At 46.2% G+C, this 20,988-nt stretch overlaps 1 pseudogene across 1 annotated transcript; it reads right to left on the bottom strand.

Annotated features, from left to right (window-relative positions):
- Window positions 1–562: 562 nt before the first annotated feature.
- Window positions 563–2,495, bottom strand: LOC125522657 (putative sugar phosphate/phosphate translocator At2g25520 pseudogene; annotated as a pseudogene). Its single transcript, XR_015607461.1, has 2 exons — window positions 1,282–2,495; window positions 563–901 (listed from the first exon to the last, which is right to left on the bottom strand). The product of XR_015607461.1 is annotated as a putative sugar phosphate/phosphate translocator At2g25520 pseudogene (transcript).
- Between the last annotated feature and the right edge of the window lie 18,493 nt (window positions 2,496–20,988).

Here is a 20,988-nt window from a genome sequence, read left to right as displayed (position 1 = left end):
TAGATTACCAGCCGCTTATTTAAGGGATGAAGACAACAGACAATTATTTCAACTGTGGTACCAACCATAACCTAACAACACAGTTCAAGTCTTCAACTGTAGGTGGGGCAATTAAACTGATAATATGCTCAACAATGCTTCCTCTCAGCAAGCAAATTAATGCCAAGGAAGGGTCCCCAATTCCATGACATAATGCTAAGTAGTCTCAAGATAATAATGCAATCCTAGATTGTATCGAATGCATGGTTCTCATACCTGAATACTCCCTCCGTCCCAAAATAAGTGTCTTGAGCTTAGTACAAATTTGTACTAGAGCTAGTACAAAGTTGACACTTATTTTGGGACGGAGGGAGTACATGACAATGCAACTTAAGTTACCGCACCTAGTGACAAAACAAACCATATACTAGAACTGATTATAGTGTTATCTTTATAACATGTAAAAGAATCTTAGCAATACGTCGCCAGGTGAAAATTGATCAGGCAAATATTCACCCAACCATGCAACAAAACGATGCATAATCACACAATATGAAAAGCTAAAAGAGGCAACTATTGAATATAGTTTACAGTAAGCTCATTATATATAGATGATAACCACCAGATGATACCCACCGAAATGATACCAATGTGCAGTACATTTTTACCTAGGCTACTGGAACAAATAAATACGGAATGCGCGAGAGAAACAAAAACGCAAAAATAAATAACAGGGCAATATAAGTGTTCCTTCTAACCCTCCAGAAGGAGGTTCAAATGCAAGTATTTCCTAGATCAACAAATTGCCTTGGTTTGCTCCTCAGATCCAACTAAAGTTAAAAAGATAAACCAGAACCGGCATCCACCTCCTTGAAAGCAACTGTAGACCAAACTATAGTCTTTGCACTTTGCACCAGATTCCCTGTCCAGCACACATCATAATTAGGATAAGGAAGATGCATAGTGAGCAAACGATCACAATTTCGAGTACTTTCATGTTTCTATCTATGAAAACATTACTTATTCTGACAGAAAGCATGTACCAGATCTATATGATATGATAGTCTACACCATGAAAAGTAGAAGGACAGCAACTTAATTGTGCAAAAGCATCCCCATTGATCTTTACAATTTAACTACTTAAACAAGAGTGGGCAAAGTACATCGCGATTTTCATACTGCCAATGAATCATACATTTCTTCGATTTTTATTCCTCTACCATGGCAAATCAAGAAAAATAACAAGCCTAGCCTGCATGCAGTAGAAAACGAAAGATCACTCAAATGGATTTTAGAACCAACCAATGTGGGCATGCCCGGATCCGATCTGGAGCTCTATGCCTGGTTCTCGCTCTTGCGATCACTGTGGCTATCGCGCTCCTGCAACAGGGAGCCAGCCTCCTCATCGGCCTGCGCGGACTTCTTCTGCGCCTCCTTTGCCTTGAGCGCCTGCAGCTTGATATGGTTGTAGTAGCCAACACCCAAGAAGGCGATGCCGTAGCCGAAGAGGTTGATGGGGGTGACCGTGTCCCGGATCACGGACCAGGAGAAGGCAATCAAGAGCCAGTCCTTGACCACTCCCGCGACATTCATGGTGAGCGCGGAGGTCTTGCCAACGAGCAGGAAGACCGCAAGGTTGAGCGCAAAGGCGCAGAGCGAGTTTGTGCCGAAGATGAAGAAGTCGGGCTGGAAGGTGCCGACGGCGCGCAGCCTGGGCAGCTCGACGAAGATCCAGGGCACGAGCAGGAAGCAGAGGCAGCAGGGCGCGACGTAGTAGAGCGAGGTGATGGGGTTGAGCGAGATGCCCTTGGAGGTGAGCAGGATCTGGATGAGCACGAGGCGGGTGGCCTCGAAGGCGACGGCGGCGAGCTGGAGCGCGACGCCGCGGAGGTCGAACCTGGCCTCGCCGTAGGCGGCGATGGCGACGCCGAAGGAGATGGAGAGCATGTTGAGCATGGAGGAGGAGCGGAAGGTCTCCTTCTTGAAGAGGACGCCGATGGAGTAGACGGCGACGGGCATGAGCGCCTTGAGCATCTGGATGAAGGAGACGGAGAGGTAGATGTAGGCCGAGTTGGAGAACCAGAGCGACATGGCGTAGAGCGCGCCGATGGGCACGACGGAGGAGGTGTAGAGCTGCGGCGTCATGGGCGGGGAGGAGGGCGGCTCGACGACCCGCAGGACGCGGACGAGCCCCACGGCGAGCGAGGAGCAGAAGCTCATGTGCACCATGGTGAGCGAGATGGGGAAGGGCCAGTTGTACATCTTGGGGTCGAGGATGTACTTGTTGTAGACGATGACGGCGAAGGAGAGGAAGATCCACACCGCCACGTAGCAGTAGGACAGCAGCACCTTCCGCATCACCGACTCCGACAAGCCGCCGGCGCCCCCGCCGCCGGCCATCGCTCCCTCCTTCGCCTTCGCCTTCGCCTGCGCCGCCGCCGCCGCCGCCGCGCGGATCTGGATCCGGGTGGGCGGTGGCCGGGTGCGTGCGTGCGCGCCGCGGTGGGGAGGGGGGGGGGGGGGGGTGGACTTGGGCTCGGGGAGCGGAGGCGGATCTGAGGATTGGGGGGGACACGGGCTGGGGCTGGCGGTGGGGGTGGGTTAAGGTTGAGTTGCGGGGGGTTTAGGTGAGGGGAGGGGAGGGGATGGGTGCTTGGACTGGGCGCGCTGGCCACGTGGAGAATGCGATTGCTTTCCTTTTCTTTCTTTCTCTCTTTCTTCCGCTGGGGAGCTCCCGCTTTGACTCGTCTTTGCTCCGGCTGGATTCCCACCTCTCTTTCTTTTTTCTTCTCTTTTCGGGCCGGTAAATCCGGCCGCTGTGACGTTGACGCGGTGGTTTAAAAAGTGCCACCGTTTTGTACTGTCATGGGTAACTCCATGTGTGTGTGGCGCGTTTCTACGCCTCCAGCGCCTCTTTTTCCCTGCGAAAATACGTATCCAAGTTACATCACCTACCGTTGAGTGACATGGTCAATGAGCCGCGTGTGTGACATGGATAGGTTGTGGTAAAAAAATCAGAAAATAGTTGGTGTCATGGGGTGGCAATGGCATGGTTCTTACATCGATTTTCACCGTCTCGCGGCACGAAGTTTCACCTATTGACACGCAAAAACACTGAAAGAAAGAAAATAAGCGGGTTGACCGACTTAAGAGCCTGCCTCACGATTTGCGCCCTGGGCAGTAAAGTTTATCTTAGCGGTTCGGCAGGCTGTCTTGTGTCCATCTTGCCCTTATCATTTTCCATTCCAACCAAAAATGGAAAGAGTTCTAAATTTTAATAGTACTCCCTCCGTTTCCTTATATAGTGCGTATAGTTCTCAGCTCATATACCAATGAGTGAGGTGGAGGGTGTACTTTGGACGATAATACCCATGTCCTTCCATCCGGTCTCAAAGAGTACTAGTACATCTTTTTCTCTCCCCGTCTCGTTTCTCTCCATCTCTGCTTGGAGCAATGTCACAAATAAATTTAGATAGCTGGATTGAACTCACACAACTAGTGCGTTGATTTATTTGCCGAACAGAGGACGAACTGGGCAGGCACATACTGAGCTGAGCGTTCACTAAAACTTGGAGAAGGAGCGGCCACCGCGAGCGTGTACTCACCGGTCGAAGTGGCAGGGAGCTGTAGCGGCTTGGTCTCGCCGTTGGTGTGTCCTGATGACTTGGTCTCGCCGGCCGTGGTGAACGAGCAGACACCGGCCGTGGATGCATCCTCCAGTCCTCGAACAGCGGTGTCGCCACCAGAAAAGGCGCCGCTCCGTGTCCAAGAACTCGCCCAGACTCGTCGGCGGCTCCGTTGGCGTCGTCGCGGCAAAGCCATTACCAGCTTCCACCCTGCCGCCGATGGTGCACCGGCAGTGCTCACCAACCGCCAAATCGGAATTTTTCCAAAAAGCTTATGCACACTACATAAGGAAACGGAGGGAGTATGTGATTTGTTGATGGGGATGGTGTCTTTGTTGGCGATTGAATGTTTGAAGTTAAGGCCGGAAATTTTGTTACTATTAATTGGTTGCTTGATCCTAGGACAGGGTAGCTTGAAAATTAACCTTCCCAGTTTCAAACGAATGGAAAGGATTTAATGGCTTTTGACGTCTCATGTGCTAAATTTAAGTGGGTTGTTACGTATCGGCCGGCGGATCTTTATAAAATATCAGATCTAGCAAAATCGAGCGGCTGGACATCTTCCCCTACTTTGCAACTGAGGTATGTTGCAGAAACATTTCTAAGAGAGACTGTGTTGTGGATATATTTTTTGCAACATAGGTTGTGTTGCGGGATTGTTTTTATTTTTCAACATAGGTCGTGTTGCGGATTTTTTTCCCATTTTTGTTTTCACTTTTTTGCAACAGAGATATTCTTGCAGAAAAACTTTGTAACTGAGGTGATGTTGCATTTTTTGTTTGTCGTTACCTTTATATGGTGTTATGGAATAATTTTTTGCAACATAATCGATGTTGAAGAAATCTTTCTTGCAACAAATTGATTGTTGCAAAAAAATTGCCATTGTTGTTCACCACGATCTCCTGCCGGACGGCGACAAGGGGGAGAGGAGCCACCCGTCCCCGCCATCGTGCCGCTGTTGGCGTGCGCCCGCAGGGAGGAGCGGAGCCGCCCGTCCCCGCCATCGCTGCCACCAACCGCAAGGTCATCCAGTCCCGACCGTTGCCAAACCTTGTCGCTGGTCGCGTCGGCCGGCTAGCTCACATGCCCCCCCATGAGCGCTTGGTGTTGAAAGTCACTAGCTGCTGCATGCATCTACCTCCACGGGTGCTCTTCATCCTAGGCGTGCTTGGTGCTCTCCATCCTAGGCGTGCATGATGGAGGACGTTGAATGGGTTAGGGAAGCAGAGAAGATGTAAGGTAAAAGAGATCTCGATGAGAGTCCTTGGGGAGAAGATAAGGTAGCGGTGTGTGGGATGACTGGGACATGCGTTGTCCGTAGGAGGCGACGGGTGCATTGGAAAAATCAGCCGGTTGAAGGAAATCTTTTCCCTAAATTTAACCTTATCTATTGGTAGCGAAAATAAAGGGAACTTAAAACTTCACCAAATTATTCATTTTGCTATTTATTTATGGAAATGACTGCATCAAAATAAAATTGAATGTTCGGTTGCTATTAATTACCCTCTCCTATGCATTATCGGTTACCCTATGAAGGTGTCTGGTTCGTTGATTTCATCCCATAAATTGATAACGCTACGGTCCAAAAACGTTATAATTGTTTCATTTACATAGGTGTGTGATCAGTTGCCACGTATTCCCTCCGTACTAAAATAGATGACTCAACTTTGTACTAAAGTTAGTACAAAGTTGAGTCGTCTATTTTGAAATGGAGGAAGTAATCAGATACGTTGTTATTCATTGTTGGTTACACCCAAGTCCGCCATAACAAAATTAATGTCGGCATAGCACCTTCCCAGTCAATCCCTCCTCCAGTGGAGGAGCATAGCCTCACGCAACAAGATTCTTCAACATGAGCCAAGATCAACTCGGTGTTGGTTTTCAAGAAGAGGGTGGATTTGGCTCCTAAGTACACGAGGCTGCAAGGCCCGCGAGGAGATGATGGCTCTTGGGGTGGAGTAAGCCAACAAGACGGCGATGAAAGTGCATAGTTGACATGAAGGATCGGATCTAAATTGTGAGCATCCAAGTGTTGTTTTCCCTGATCTTAGTTCAATTTTTTTATTGTTCTGGAATTGGGGATTTTAGGTATTCCTATACCTACAAAGAATTGCCATCGCATGCTCCTTTGTTTTTGAAATGTAATTATTGTGCTTGCGAGTTTCCATGTTTAGTTGATGTTCTAGGGGTCAGCAATGAGACTGCATTTGCATATTGTTACATGCAGGAAACAAACAACTTTCAGTTTTCCACGTTCCATTGCCAACACCAGCACGATATGCTTACGTTGTCGTTTTGCGTTACCCTTTTCCTCAACCAAGCATCTTCTAAATGTTTAATGGAAAACGACAATACAACAAAAATGATTTCTTTTTTGTTGTTACTCCTACCTCCTTTTTGAATTAATTGCTTTTCATTAGGCTACACACATTTTATCGTCAACACAATTGTACTCTTTCATGGTCTGTCACGTGAACATGCCTCTGCGCATACTGGTATATTGGGCACTACCGAGAAATCGATGTCACGATGCATAGCATGCGGGTAGCACAACAAATTGTGTGTGTGTGTGTGTGTGTGGGGGGGGGGGGGGGGGGGGGGGGGGGGCCAACTACACAAAATTCATATTTACGCACACAATCGATGTTAACAAGCTTAAAATTAGCCAGCGGTACATATTAAAGTATATCGATCTCACGTGGAAGAGTAACTTTATTATGCTTGCTTTATATATATTTTATACTAATGTATCGTGTTGCTACTCAATAACACGTTATATAATTTTTATACTAATGCATCATCTTGCTACTCTATAATTGTAACGCCCGGATAATTAAGCTACAGTAAAACTCTTTTAATGATGCCATGTCATCTTTGATTATTGTTGCTAAACTTTCGTTAGTTTAAACCGATTCAAAAATCAATTCAAAAAATGGCAAACAACAAAAGTTTTCAAAAATTAAAACAAAAAAATGGCCCGCGCCCCTGGTGCTGCTCCCCCGCCTCCCTGCCGCCGCAGTGGCCGCGCCCCTCCCGCTGCCTCCTCTGCTGCGCTCGCCGGCGCCGTCCCGCCCCGCCTCTGCCGCTGCTTGTCGTCGCCTCCATGCCGCCAGGCCGCGCCACCCGGACCTCGCCACCGCCACCCTGCTTTCCCCCACCCCCGCTGCTGCAGCACGCCTTGCGCACGCCTTCCTCATCGGCGCCTCCTGCCGGACGGATCTCGACGAGCCCTCGCGCTCTGGCCGCGGCCACGGCCACCGGCGCCAAGCCGAGCGCCCGCACCTTCGCCCGCTGCCCCGCAGCGCCCTATCGGGCTGGCGCTCATTGCCCGATCCGCCCAACGCCCATGCGCCCGTTTGCCCGCTAGGCCTCTGGGCCACTCCACATGGGCCTCATGCCCTGGAACGTTAAAAAATAATAATTAATTAATTAATCTTAATTAATTAATTAAAGAATTAATTAAACTAATTAATCCTGATTAGATTAACCAAAAAACTAACTAAACTAACTAAAATGTTAGAGTAGACTAAAACAGTCAATGACAGGGGGTCCCACCCCCGTTGACCAATCAATTGACTGGTCAACTGGGTCCCTCTGGCCCACCTATCAGCCACTGGGTACACTTTCGTGTACACTGTGCTGGGTGCGCCTAGCAATTTAGCAGTTATTTTCGAATTAAAAATAATTTCAGAATAAAAATAAAATCTTTACAAAATCATATCTTTTAATCTGTAACTCGGATTAAATTATTTTCAACATGAATGTTGCTCAGAACGATGAGACGAACCCGGATACGCAGCCCGTTCGTCCGCCACGCATCCCTAACCTATCGAACTTGCAACTTTCCCCCTTCGGCTCCTCTGCCCGAAAATGCGAAACACCGGGGATACTTTCCCGTGTGTTTTCCCCCTTCCCCGGTATCACCTCATACCGCGTTAGGCGTTAGGGCACCCCTAGCACCGATACTTGTCATGTCATGCATCGCTATGCATCTGTTTGCTTAAATATTTATCGTTTCTTCCCCCTCTTCTCTCGCTAGACACCGAGACCGACGCCGCTGCTACCCAGTACGACTACGGTGTTGACGATGTTGGGGATCGTAGCAGAAATTTAAATTTTTCTACGCATCACCAAGATCAATCTATGGAGTAATCTAGCAACGAGGGGAAGGGGAGTGCATCTACATACCCTTGTAGATCGCTAAGCGGAAGCGTTGCAAGAACGCGGTTGGTGGAGTCGTACACGCAGCGATTCAGATCGCAGTCGATTCCGATCTAAGCGCCGAACAACAGCGCCTCCGCGTTCAACACACATACAGCCCGGTGACGTCTCCCGCGCCTTGATCCAGCAAGGAGAGAGGGAGAGATTGGGGAAGACTCCGTCCAGCAGCAGCATGATGGCGTGGTGGTGGTGAAGGAGCGCGGGACTCCAGCAGGGCTTTGCCAAGCACTACGAGAGACGAGGAGGGAGAGAGGTAGGGCTGCGCCAAGAGGGAGATCAAATCATATGTTGGACAGCCCCCAATACCTCAAGTATATATAGGGGGAGGGCAGGGGCTGCGCCCCCTTCTAGGGTTCCCTCCCTAGGGGGGCGGCGGCCCTAGATGCCATCTAGGGTGGCGGCCAAAGGGGAGAGGAGAGGGGGTGCCCTAGGGTGGGCCTTAAGGCCCATCTGGACCTAGGGCTTGCCCCCTTCCCACTCTCCATGCGCCTTGGGCCTTGGCGGGGGGCGCACCAGCCCACCTGGGGCTGGTCCCCTCCCACACTTGGCCCACGCAGCCTTCTGGGGCTGGTGGCCTCACCTGGTGGACCCCTGGGACCCTCCCGGTGGTCCCGGTACGTTACCGGTACAATTGATACTCCTACTTGATTTCTACTTTCACGGTGTCAAACATCGCAAATTGCTCAAGGATCATCATGTCTATCCCCGATATGTTATAGTTCATCACGAAGCTCTAATAGCTTGGTGGCAGTGACTATGGAGAACTATCACTATCTCATCTGGAAGATTAACTCCCACTCGATTCAAGCGATTGTAGTACTCAGACAATCTGAGCACATGCTCAACGATTGAGCTTTTCTCCCTTAGTTTGCAGGCTTAAGAAACTTGTCACAGGTCTCATACCTCTTGACGTGGGCACTAGTCTGAAATCCCAATTTCAGTCTTTGGAACATCTCATATGTTCTGCGACGTTTCAAAAAACGTCTTTGGTGCCACAATTCTAAACCGTTAGTATTACGCACTGAACTATCACGTAGTCATCAAAACGTGTATGTTAGATGTTTCCCAACATCTACAGACGACGCTCGAGGTTCAACGCACTGAGCGGTGCATTAAGGACATAGCCATTCTGTGCAGCAACGAGGACAATCCTCAGTTCACGGACCCAGTCCGCATAATTAATACTGTCAAGTCTGAACTAAATTTTCTCTAGGAACATATCTAAAACAGTAGAACCAAAGCGTGAGCTACGACATAATTTGCAAAGACCTTTTGACTATGTTCATGATAATTAAGTTCATCTAATCAAATTATTTAATGAACTCCCGCTCAGATAGACATCCCTCTAGTCATCTAAGTGATACATGATCCGAGTCAACTAGGCCGTGTCCGATCATCATGTGAGACGGACTAGTCATCATCGGTGAACATCTTCATGTTGATCGTATCCACTATACGACTCATGTTCGACCTTTCGGTCTTCCGTGTTCCGAGGTCATGTCTTTACATGCTAGGCTCGTCAAGTTAACCTAAGTGTATTATGTGTGTAAATCTGGCTTACACCCGTGGTATGCGAACGTTAGAACCTATCACACCCGATCATCACGTGGTGCTTCGGAACAACGGACCTTAGCAACGGTGCACAGTTAGGGGGAACACTTTCTTGAAATTATTGCGAGGGATCATCTTATTTATGCTACCGTCGTTCTAAGCAAATAAGATGTAAACATGACAAACATCACATGCAAATCATAAAGTGACATGATATGGCCAATATCATCTTGCGCCTTCGATCTCCATCTTCGAGGCGCGACATGAACACCATCATCACCGGCATGACACCATGATCTCCATCATCGTGTCCTCATGAAGTTGCCTCGCCAACTATTACTTCTACTACTATGGCTAACGGTTAGCAATAAAGTAAAGTAATTACATGGCATTATCATTGACACGCAGGTCATAAATAAATTAAGACAACTCCTATGGCTCCTACCGGTTGTCATACTCATCGACATGCAAGTCGTGATTCCTATTACAAGAACATGATCAATCTCATACATCACATATATCATTCATCACATCCTTTTGGCCATATCACATCACATAGCATACCCTGCAAAAACAAGTTAGACGTCCTCTAATTGTTGTTGCATGTTTTACGTGGCTGCTATGGGTTTCTAGCAAGAACATTTCTTACCTACGCAAAACCACAATGGTGATATGCCAATTGCTATTTACCCTTCATAAGGACCCTTTTCATCGAATCCGATCCGACTAAAGTGGGAGAGACATACACCCGCTAGCCACCTTATGCAACTAGTGCATGTCAGTCGGTGGAACCTGTCTCACGTAAGTGTACATGTAAGGTCGGTCTGGGCCACAATGCCGCCGAATCAAGATAAGACTAGTAACGGCAAGCAAATTGAACAAATCATCGCCCACAAGTACTTTGTGTTCTACTCGTGCATAGAATCTACGCATAGACCTAGCTCATGATGCCACTGTTGAGGATCGTAGCAGAAATTTAAAATTTTCTACGCATCACCAAGATCAATCTATGAAGTAATCTAGCAACGAGGGGAAGGGGAGTGCATCTACATACCCTTGTAGATCGCTAAGCGGAAGCGTTGCAAGAACGCGGTTGGTGGAGTCGTACACGCAGCGATTCAGATCACAGTCGATTCCGATCTAAGCGCCGAACAACGGCGCCTCCGCGTTCAACACACGTACAGCCCGGTGACGTCTCCCGCGCCTTGATCCAGCAAGGAGAGAGGGAGAGGTTGGGGAAGACTCCGTCCAGCAGCAGCACGATGGCGTGGTAGTTGTGGAGGAGCGTGGGACTCCAGCAGGGCTTCGCCAAGCACTACGAGAGACGAGGAGGGAGAGAGGTAGGGCTGCGCCAAGAGGGAGATCAAATCATATGTTGGGCAACCCCCAATACCTCAAGTATATATAGGGGGAGGGGAGGGGCTGCGCCCCCTTCTAGGGTTCCCTCCCTAGGGGCGGCGGCAGCCCTAGATGCCATCTAGGGTGGCGGCCAAAGGGGAGAGGAGAGGGGGGCGCCCTAGGGTGGGCCTTAAGGCCCATCTGGACCTAGGGTTTGCCCCTTCCCACTCTCCATGCGCCTTGGGCCTTGGCGGGGGGCGCACCAGCCCACCTGGGGCTGGTCCCCTCCCACACTTGGCCCACGCAGCCTTCTGGGGCTGGTGGCCCCACCTGGTGGATCTCCGGGACCCTCCTGGTGGTCCCGGTACGTTACCGATAGCACCCGAAACTTTTCCGGTGACCAAAACGGGACTTCCCATATATAAATCTTTACCCCCGGACCATTCCGGAACTCCTCGTGACGCCCGGGATCTCATCCGGGACTCCGAACAACATTCGGTAACCGCGTACATACTTTCCCTATAACCCTAGAGTCATCGAACCTTAAGTGTGTAGACCCTACGGGCTCGGGAATAATGCAGACATGACCGAGACATCTCTCTGGTCAATAACCAACAACGGGATCTGTATACCCATGTTGGCTCCCACATGTTCCACGATGATCTCATCGGATGAACCAAGATGTCAAGGATTCAGTCAATCCCGTATACAATTCCCTTTGTCTACCGGTATAGTACTTGCCCGAGATTCGATCGTCGGTATCCCGATACCTTGTTCAATCTCGTTACCGGCAAGTCTCTTTACTCGTTCCGTAACACATCATCCCGTGATCAACTCCTTGGTCACATTGTGCACATTATGATGATGTCCTACCGAGTGGGCCCAGAGATACCTCTCCGTTTACACGGAGTGACAAATCCGAGTCTCGATTCGTGCCAACCCAACAAACACTTTCGGAGATACCCGTAGTGCACCTTTATAGACACCCAGTTACGTTGTGACGTTTGGTACACCCAAAGCATTCCTACGGTATCCGGGAGCTGCACAATCTCATGGTCTAAGGAAATGATACTTGACATTAGAAAAGCTTTAGCATACGATCTACACGATCTTGTGCTAGGCTTAGGATTGGGTCTTGTCCATCACATCATTCTCCTAATGATGTGATCCCGTTATCAATGACATCCAATGTCCATGATCAGGAAACCATGACCATCTATTGATCAATGAGCTAGTCAACTAGAGGCTTACTAGGGACATGTTGTGGTCTATGTATCCACACATGTATCTGAGTTTCCTATCAATACAATTCTAGCATGGATAATAAACGATTATTATGAACAAGGAAATATAATAATAACTAATTTATTATTGCCTCTAGGGCATATTTCCAACAGTCTCCCACTTGCACTAGAGTCAATAATCTAGTTCACATCACTATGTGATTGCAATGAATCCAACACCCATGGGGCTTGTTCATATCTTGCTTGTGAGAGAGGTTTATTAGTCAATGAGTCTGGACCTTTTAGATCCATGTGTGATTTACAAATCTCTATGTCATCTTGTAGATGCAGCTACCACGTGCTACTTGGAGCTATTCCAAATAGTTGTTCTACTATACGAATCCGGTTTACTACTCAGAGTCATCCTGATTAGTGTCAAAGTTTGCATCGACGTAACCCTTTACGACGAACTCTTTTACCACCTCCATAATCAAGAAAATTCCTTAGTCCACTAGTTACTAAGGACAACCTTGACCGTTGTCCTGTGATCCATTCCTAGATCACGCTTGTACCCCTTGACTGACTCATGGCTTAGCACACTTCAGGTGCGGTACACAACATTGCATACTTTAGAGCCTACGTATAAAGCATAGGGGACGACCTTCGTCCTTTCTCTCTATTCTGCCGTGGTCAGGTCTTGAGTTTTACTCAATACTCATACCTTATAACACAGCCAAGAACTCCTTCTTTGCCGATCTATTTTTGAACTCCTTCAAAATTTTGTCATGGTATGTGTTCGTTTGGAAGTACTATTAAGCGTTTTTGATCTATCCTTATAGATCTTGATGCTCAATGTTCAAGTAGCTTAATCCAGGTTTTCCATTGAAAAACACTTTTCAAATCACCCTGCATGCTTTCCAGAAATTCTACATCATTTCTGATCAACAATATGTGAACAACATATACTCATCAAAAATTCTATAGTGCTCCCACTCACTTCTTTGGAAATACAAATTTCTCATAAACTTTGTATAAACCCAAAATCTTTGATCATCTCATCAAAGCATACATTCCAATTCCGAGATGCTTACTCCAGTCCTTAGAAGGATTGCTGGAGCTTTGCATACTTGTTAGCATCTTTCAGGATTGACAAAACCTTCTGGTTGTATCACATACAACCTTTCCTCAAGAAAAACGTCGAGGAAACAATGTTTTGACATCCTATCTACAAGATTTCATAAATAATGCAGTAACTGCTAACATAATTCCAACAGACTCTTAGCATCGCTATGAGTGAGAAAGTCTCATCGTAGTCAACTCCTTGAACTTGTCAGAAAACATCTTAACGACAAGTCGAGCTTTATTAATGGTGACACTTACCATCATTGTCCATCTTCCTTTTAAAATCCATCTGCACCCAACAGCCTTATGACCATCAAGTAGTTCTTTCAAAGTCTATACTTTGTTTTATACATGGATCCTCTCTCGGATTTTATGGCCTCGAGCCATTCGTCGGAATCCGGGCCCACCATCGCTTCTCCATAGCTCGTAGGTTCATTGTTGTCTAGCAACATGACTTCCAAGACAGGATTACGTTCTACTCTGAAGTAGTACACATCCTTGTCGACCTATGAGGTTTGGTAGTGACTTGATCCGAAGTTTCATGATCACAATCATAAGCTTCCACTTCAATTGGTGTAGGTGCCACTGGAACAACTTCCTGTGCCCTGCTACACACTAGTTGAAGTGACGGTTCAGTAACCTCATCAAGTCTCCACCATCCTCCCACTCAATTCTTTCGAGAGAAACTTTTCCTCGAGAAAGGACCCGTTTCTAGAAATAATCACTTTTTCTTCCGGATCTGAATAGGAGGTATACCCAACTATTTTTGGGTATTCTATGAAGATGCATTTATCCGCTTTGGGTTCGAGCTTATCAGCCTGAAACTTTTTCATATAAGCATCGCAGCCCCAAACTTTTAAGAAACGACAGCTTAGGTTTCTCTAAACCATAGTTCATACGTTATCGTCTCAACGTAATTGTGTGGTGCCCTATTTAAAGTGAGTGCGGTTGTCTCTAATGCCTAACCCATAAACGATAGTGGTAATTCGATAAGAGACATCATGATATGCACCATATCCAATAGGGTGCAGTTATGATGTTCGGACACACCATCACACTATGGTGTTCCAGGCGCTATTAGTTGTGAAACAATTTCCACAATGTCTTAATTGTGTGCCAAACTCGTAACTCGGATATTCATCTCTATGATCATATCATAGACATTTTATCATCTTGTCACGACGATCTTCAACTTCACTCTGAAATTACTTAAACCTTTCAATAATTAAGACTTGTATTTCATCAAGTAAATATACTCAGCATCTACTCAAATCTTCTGTGAAGTAAGAACATAACGATATTCACTGCATGCGTCAGCACTCATTGAACTGCACACATCAACATGTATTACTTCCAACGAGTTGCTTTCTTGTTCCATCTTACTGAAAAACGAGGCCTTTCAGTCATCTTGCCCATGTGGTATGATTTGCATATCTCAAGTGATTCAAAATCAAGTGAGTCCAAACGATCCATCTGCATGGAGTTTCTTCATGCATATCTACCAATAGACATGGTTCGCATGTCTCAATCTTTTCAAAAACGAGTGAGTCCAAAGATCCATCAACATGGAGCTTCTTCATGCGTTTTATACCAACATGACTCAAATGGCAGTGCCACAAGTACGTGGTACTATCTTAAATCTTTTGGCATGAACATGTGTATCACTATGATCGAGATTCAATAAACCATTCATTTTAGGTGCAAGACCATTGAAGGTATTATTCAAATAAACAGAGTAACCATTATTCTCTTTAAATGAATAACCGTATTGCGATAAACATAATCCAATCATGTCTATGCTCAACGCAAACACCAAATAACAATTATTTCGGTTTAACACCAATCCTGATGGTAGAGGGAGTGTGCAGTGTTTGATCACATCAACCTTGGTAACACTTGCAACACATATCGTCATATCAACTTTAGCTAGTCTCCGTAGCCTTTTATTTCGAGTTACTAACACTTAGCAACCGAATGGTATTTATTACCCTGGTGCTACTAGGAGTACTAGTAAAGTAACAATAATATAATGTATATTCAAAATACTACTGTTGACCTTGCCAGCCTTCTCATCTACCAAGGATCTAGGGTAATTCTGCTTCAGTGACCGTTCCCCTCATTGTAGAAGCACTTAGTCTCGGGTTTGGTTCAACCTTGGGTTTCTTCACTAGAGTAGCAACTAATTTGCCTTCTCATGAAGTATCCCTTCTTTCCCTTGCCCTTCTTGAAACTAGTGGTTTTATTAACCATCAACAATTGATGCTCCTACTTGATTTCTACTTTCACGGTGTCAAACATCGCGAATTGCTCAAGGATCATCATGTCTATCCCCGATATGTTATAGTTCATCACGAAGCTCTAATAGCTTGGTGGCAGTGACTATGGAGAACTATCACTATCTCATCTGGAAGATTAACTCCCACTCGATTCAAGCGATTGTAGTACTCAGACAATCTGAGCACATGCTCAACGATTGAGCTTTTCTCTCTTAGTTTGCAGGCTTAAGAAACTTGTCAAAGGTCTCATACCTCTTGACGTGGGCACTAGTCTGAAATCCCAATTTCAGTCTTTGGAACATCTCATATGTTCTGCGACGTTTCAAAAAACGTCTTTGGTGCCACAATTCTAAACCGTTAGTATTACGCACTGAACTATCACGTAGTCATCAAAACGTGTATGTTAGATGTTTCCCAACATCTACAGACGACGCTCGAGGTTCAACGCACTGAGCGGTGCATTAAGGACATAGCCATTCTGTGCAGCAACGAGGACAATCCTCAGTTCACGGACCCAGTCCGCATAATTAATACTGTCAAGTCTGAACTAAATTTTCTCTAGGAACATATCTAAAACAGTAGAACCAAAGCGTGAGCTACGACATAATTTGCAAAGACCTTTTGACTATGTTCATGATAATTAAGTTCATCTAATCAAATTATTTAATGAACTCCCGCTCAGATAGACATCCCTCTAGTCATCTAAGTGATACATGATCCGAGTCAACTAGGCCGTGTCCGATCATCATGTGAGACGGACTAGTCATCATCGGTGAACATCTTCATGTTGATCGTATCCACTATACGACTCATGTTCGACCTTTCGGTCTTCCGTGTTCCGAGGTCATGTCTTTACATGCTAGGCTCGTCAAGTTAACCTAAGTGTATTATGTGTGTAAATCTGGCTTACACCCGTTGTATGCGAACGTTAGAACCTATCACACCCGATCATCATGTGGTACTTCGGAACAACCGACCTTAGCAACAGTGCACAGTTAGGGGGAACACTTTCTGGAAATTATTGCGAGGGATCATCTTATTTATGCTACCGTCGTTCTAAGCAAATAAGATGTAAACATGACAAACATCACACGCAAATTATAAAGTGACATGATATGGCCAATATCATCTTGCGCCTTCGATCTCCATCTTCGAGGCGCGGCATGAACACCATCGTCACCGGCATGACACCATGATCTCCATCATCATGATCTCCATCATCGTGTCTTCATGAAGTTGCCTCGCCAACTATTACTTCTACTACTATGGCTAACGGTTAGCAATAAAGTAAAGTAATTACATGGCGTTATCATTGACACGCAGGTCATAAATAAATTAAGACAACTCCTATGGCTCCTGCCGGTTGTCATACTCATCGACATGCAAGTTGTGATTCCTATTACAAGAACATGATCAATCTCATACATCACATATATCATTCATCACATCCTTTTGGCCATATCACATCACATAGCATACCCTGCAAAAACAAGTTAGACGTCCTCTAATTGTTGTTGCATGTTTTATGTGGCTACTATGGGTTTCTAGCAAGAACATTTCTTACCTACGCAAAACCACAACGGTGATATGCCAATTGCTATTTACCCTTCATAAGGACCCTTTTCATCGAATCCGATCCAACTAAAGTGGGAGAGACAGACACCCGCTAGCCACCTTATGCAACTAGTGCATGTCAGTCGGTGGAACCTATCTCACGTAAGTGTACGTGTAAGGTCGGTTCGGGCCGCTTCATCCCACTATGCCGCCGAATCAAGATAAGACTAGTAACGGCAAGCAAATTGAACAAATCATCGCCCACAAGTACTTTGTGTTCTACTCGTGCATAGAATCTACGCATAGACCTAGCTCATGATGCCACTGTTGGGGATTGTAGCAGAAATTTAAAATTTTTTACGCATCACCAAGATCAATCTATGGAGTAATCTAGCAACGAGGGGAAGGGGAGTGCATCTACATACCCTTGTAGATCACTAAGCGGAAGCGTTGCAAGAACGCGGTTGGTGGAGTCGTACACGCAGCGATTCAGATCGCGGTCGATTCCGATCTAAGCACTGAACAACGGCGCCTCCGCGTTCAACACACGTACAGCCCGGTGACGTCTCCCGCGCCTTGATCCAGCAAGGAGAGAGGGAGAGGTTGGGGAAGACTCCGTCCAGCAATAGCACGACGGCGTGGTGGTGGTGGAGGAGCGCGGGACTCCAGCAGGGCTTCGCCAAGCACTACGAGAGACGAGGAGGGAGAGAGGTACGGCTGCGCCAAGAGGGAGATCAAATCATTGTTGGGGAACGTAGTAATTTCAAAATTTTCCTACGCACACGCAAGATCATGGTGATGCATAGCAACGAGAGGGGAGAGTGTTGTCTACGTACCCTCGTAGACCATAAGCGGAAGCGTTAGCACAACACGGTTGATATAGTCGTACGTCTTCATGGCCCGACCGATCAAGCACCGAAACTATGGCACCTCCGAGTTCTAGCACACATTCACCTCGATGAAGTTCCCCAGACTCCGATCCAGCAAAGTGTCGTGGATGAGTTCCGTCAGCACGACGGCGTGGTGACGATCTTGATGTTCTACCGTCGCAGGGCTTCGCCTAAGCACCGCTACAATATTATCGAGGATTATGGTGGAGGGGGGCACCGCACACGGCTAAGAGATCAATGATCAATTGTTGTGTCTATGGGGTGCCCCCCTGCCCCCGTATATAAAGGAGTGGAGGAGGGGGCCTGCCAAGGAGGATGGCGCGCCCTAAGAGGGAGTCCAACTCCCAGAGGGAGTAGGACTCCCCTTTTTCCTATTAGGAGTAGGAGAGGGAAGGAAGAAGAAGGAAAGGGGGGCCGGCCCCCCTCCCAATTCGGATTGGGCTTGGGGGGGCGCGCCCCATCCCTTGCTCCTTTCCCCTCCTTTCCACTAAGGCCCAATAAGGCCCATATACCTCCCAGGGGGTTCCGATAACCTCCCGGTGATCCGGTATTGTCCCAATCTCACCCGGAACCTTTCCGGTGTCCAAATATAGTCATCCAATATATCGATCTTTATGTCTCGACCATTTCGAGACTCCTCGTCAAGTCCGTGATCACATCCGGGACTCCGAACAACCTTCGGTACATCAAAATATATAAACTCATAATGAAACTATCATCGTAACGTTAAGCGTGCGGACCCTACGGGTTCGAGAACAATGTAGACATGACCGAGACACGTCTCCGGTCAATAACCAATAGCGGAACCTGGATGCTCATATTGGCTCCTACATATTCTACGAAGATCTTTATCGGTCAAACCGCATAACAACATACGTTTGTTCCCTTTGTCATCGGTATGTTACTTGCCCGAGATTCGATCGTCGGTATCTCAATACCTAGTTCAATCTCGTTACCGGAAAGTCTCTTTACTCGTTCTGTAATACATCATCTTGCAACTAACTTATTAGTTGCATTGCTTGCAAGGCTTAAGTGATGTGCATTACCGAGAGGGCCCAGAGATACCTCTCCGACAATCAGAGTGACAAATCCTAATCTCGAAATACGCCAACCCAACATGTACCTTTCGAGACACCTGTAGAGCACCTTTATAATCACCCAGTTACATTGTGACGTTTGGTAGCACACAAAGTGTTCCTTCGGTAAACGGGAGTTGCATAATCTCATAGTCATAGGAACATGTATAAGTCATGAAGAAAGCAATAGCAACATACTAAACGATCGGGTGCTAAGCTAATGGAATGGGTCATGTCAATCACATCATTCTCCTAATGATGTGATCCCATTAATCAAATGACAACTCATGTCTATGGTTAGGAAACATAACCATCTTCGATTAACGAGCTAGTCAAGTAGAGGCATACTAGCAACACTTTGTTTGTCTATGTATTCACACAAGTATTATGTTTCCGGTTAATACAATTCTAGCATGAATAATAAAAATTTATCATGATATAAGGAAATAAATAATAACTTTATTATTGCCTCTAGGGCATATTTCCTTCAGTCTCCCACTTGCACTAGAGTCAATAATCTAGATTAGACAGTAATGATTCTAACACCCATGGAGCCTTGGTGCTGATCATATTTTGCTCATGGAAGAGGCTTAGTCAATGGGTCTGCTACATTCATATCCGTATGTATCTTGCAAATCTCTATGTCTCCCACCTGGACTAGATCCCGGATGGAATTGAAGCGTCTCTTGATGTGCTTGGTTCTCTTGTGAAATCTGGATTCCTTTGCCAAGGCAATTGCACCAGTATTGTCACAAAAGATTTTCATTGGACCCGATGCACTAGGTATGACACCTAGAGCGGATATGAACTCCTTCATCCAGACTCCTTCGTTTGCTGCTTTCGAAGCAGCTATGTACTCCGCTTCACATGTAGATCCCGCCACGACGCTTTGTTTAGAACTGCACCAACTGACAGCTCCACCGTTTAATATAAATACGTATCCGGTTTGCGATTTAGAATCGTCCGGATCAGTGTCAAAGCTTGCATCAACGTAACCATTTACGATGAGCTCTTTATCACCTCCATATACGAGAAACATATCCTTAGTCCTTTTCAGGTATTTCAGGATGTTCTTGACCGCTGTCCAGTGATCCACTCCTGGATTACTTTGGTACCTCCCTGCTAGACTTATAGCAAGGCACACATCAGGTCTGGTACACAGTATTGCATACATGATAGAGCCTATGGCTGAAGCATAGGGAACATCTTTCATTTTCTCTCTATATTCTGCAGTGGTCGGGCATTGAGTCTTACTCAACTTCACACCTTGTAACACAGGCAAGAATCCTTTCTTTGCTTGATCCATTTTGAACTTCTTCAAAACTTTGTCAAGGTATGTGCTTTGTGAAAGTCCAATTAAGCGTCTTGATCTATCTCTATAGATCGTAATGCCCAATATGTAAGCAGCTTCACCAAGGTCTTTCATTGAAAAACTCTTATTCAAGTATCCCTTTATGCTATCCAGAAATTCTATATCATTTCCGATTAGCAATATGTCATCCACATATAATATCAGAAATGCTACAGAGCTCCCACTCACTTTCTTGTAAATACAGGCTTCTCCAAAAGTCTGTATAAAACCATATGCTTTGATCACACTATCAAAACATTTATTCCAACTCCGAGAGGCTTGCACGAGTCCATAAATGGATCGCTGGAGCTTGCACACTTTGTTAGCACCCTTTGGATCGACAAAACCTTCTGGTTGCATCATGTACAACTCTTCTTCCAGAAATCCATTCAGGAATGCAGTTTTGACATCCATTTGCCAAATTTCATAATCATAAAATGCGGCAATCGCTAACATGATTCAGACAGACTTAAGCATCGCTACAGGTGAGAAAGTCTCATCGTAGTCAACCCCTTGAACTTGTCGAAAACATTTCGCAACAAGTCGAGCTTTGTAGACAGTAACATTACCATCAACGTCAGTCTTCTTCTTGAAGATCCATTTATTCTCGATGGCTTGCCGATCATCGGGCAAGTCAACCAAAGTCCACACTTTGTTCTCATACATGGATCCCATCTCAGATTTCATGGCCTCAAGCCATTTTGCGGAATCTGGGCTCACCATCGCTTCTTCATAGTTCGTATGTTCGTCATGGTCAAGTAACATGACTTCCAGAACAGGA

The sequence above is a fragment of the Triticum urartu genome, chromosome 1A, assembly GCF_056163025.1.
Source record: "Triticum urartu cultivar PI428250 chromosome 1A, HENAU_Tu73, whole genome shotgun sequence".
NCBI lineage: Eukaryota > Viridiplantae > Streptophyta > Magnoliopsida > Poales > Poaceae > Triticum > Triticum urartu.
Note: the sequence above shows the minus strand (reverse complement) of the source record. Positions and strands in the feature narration are given on the sequence as shown.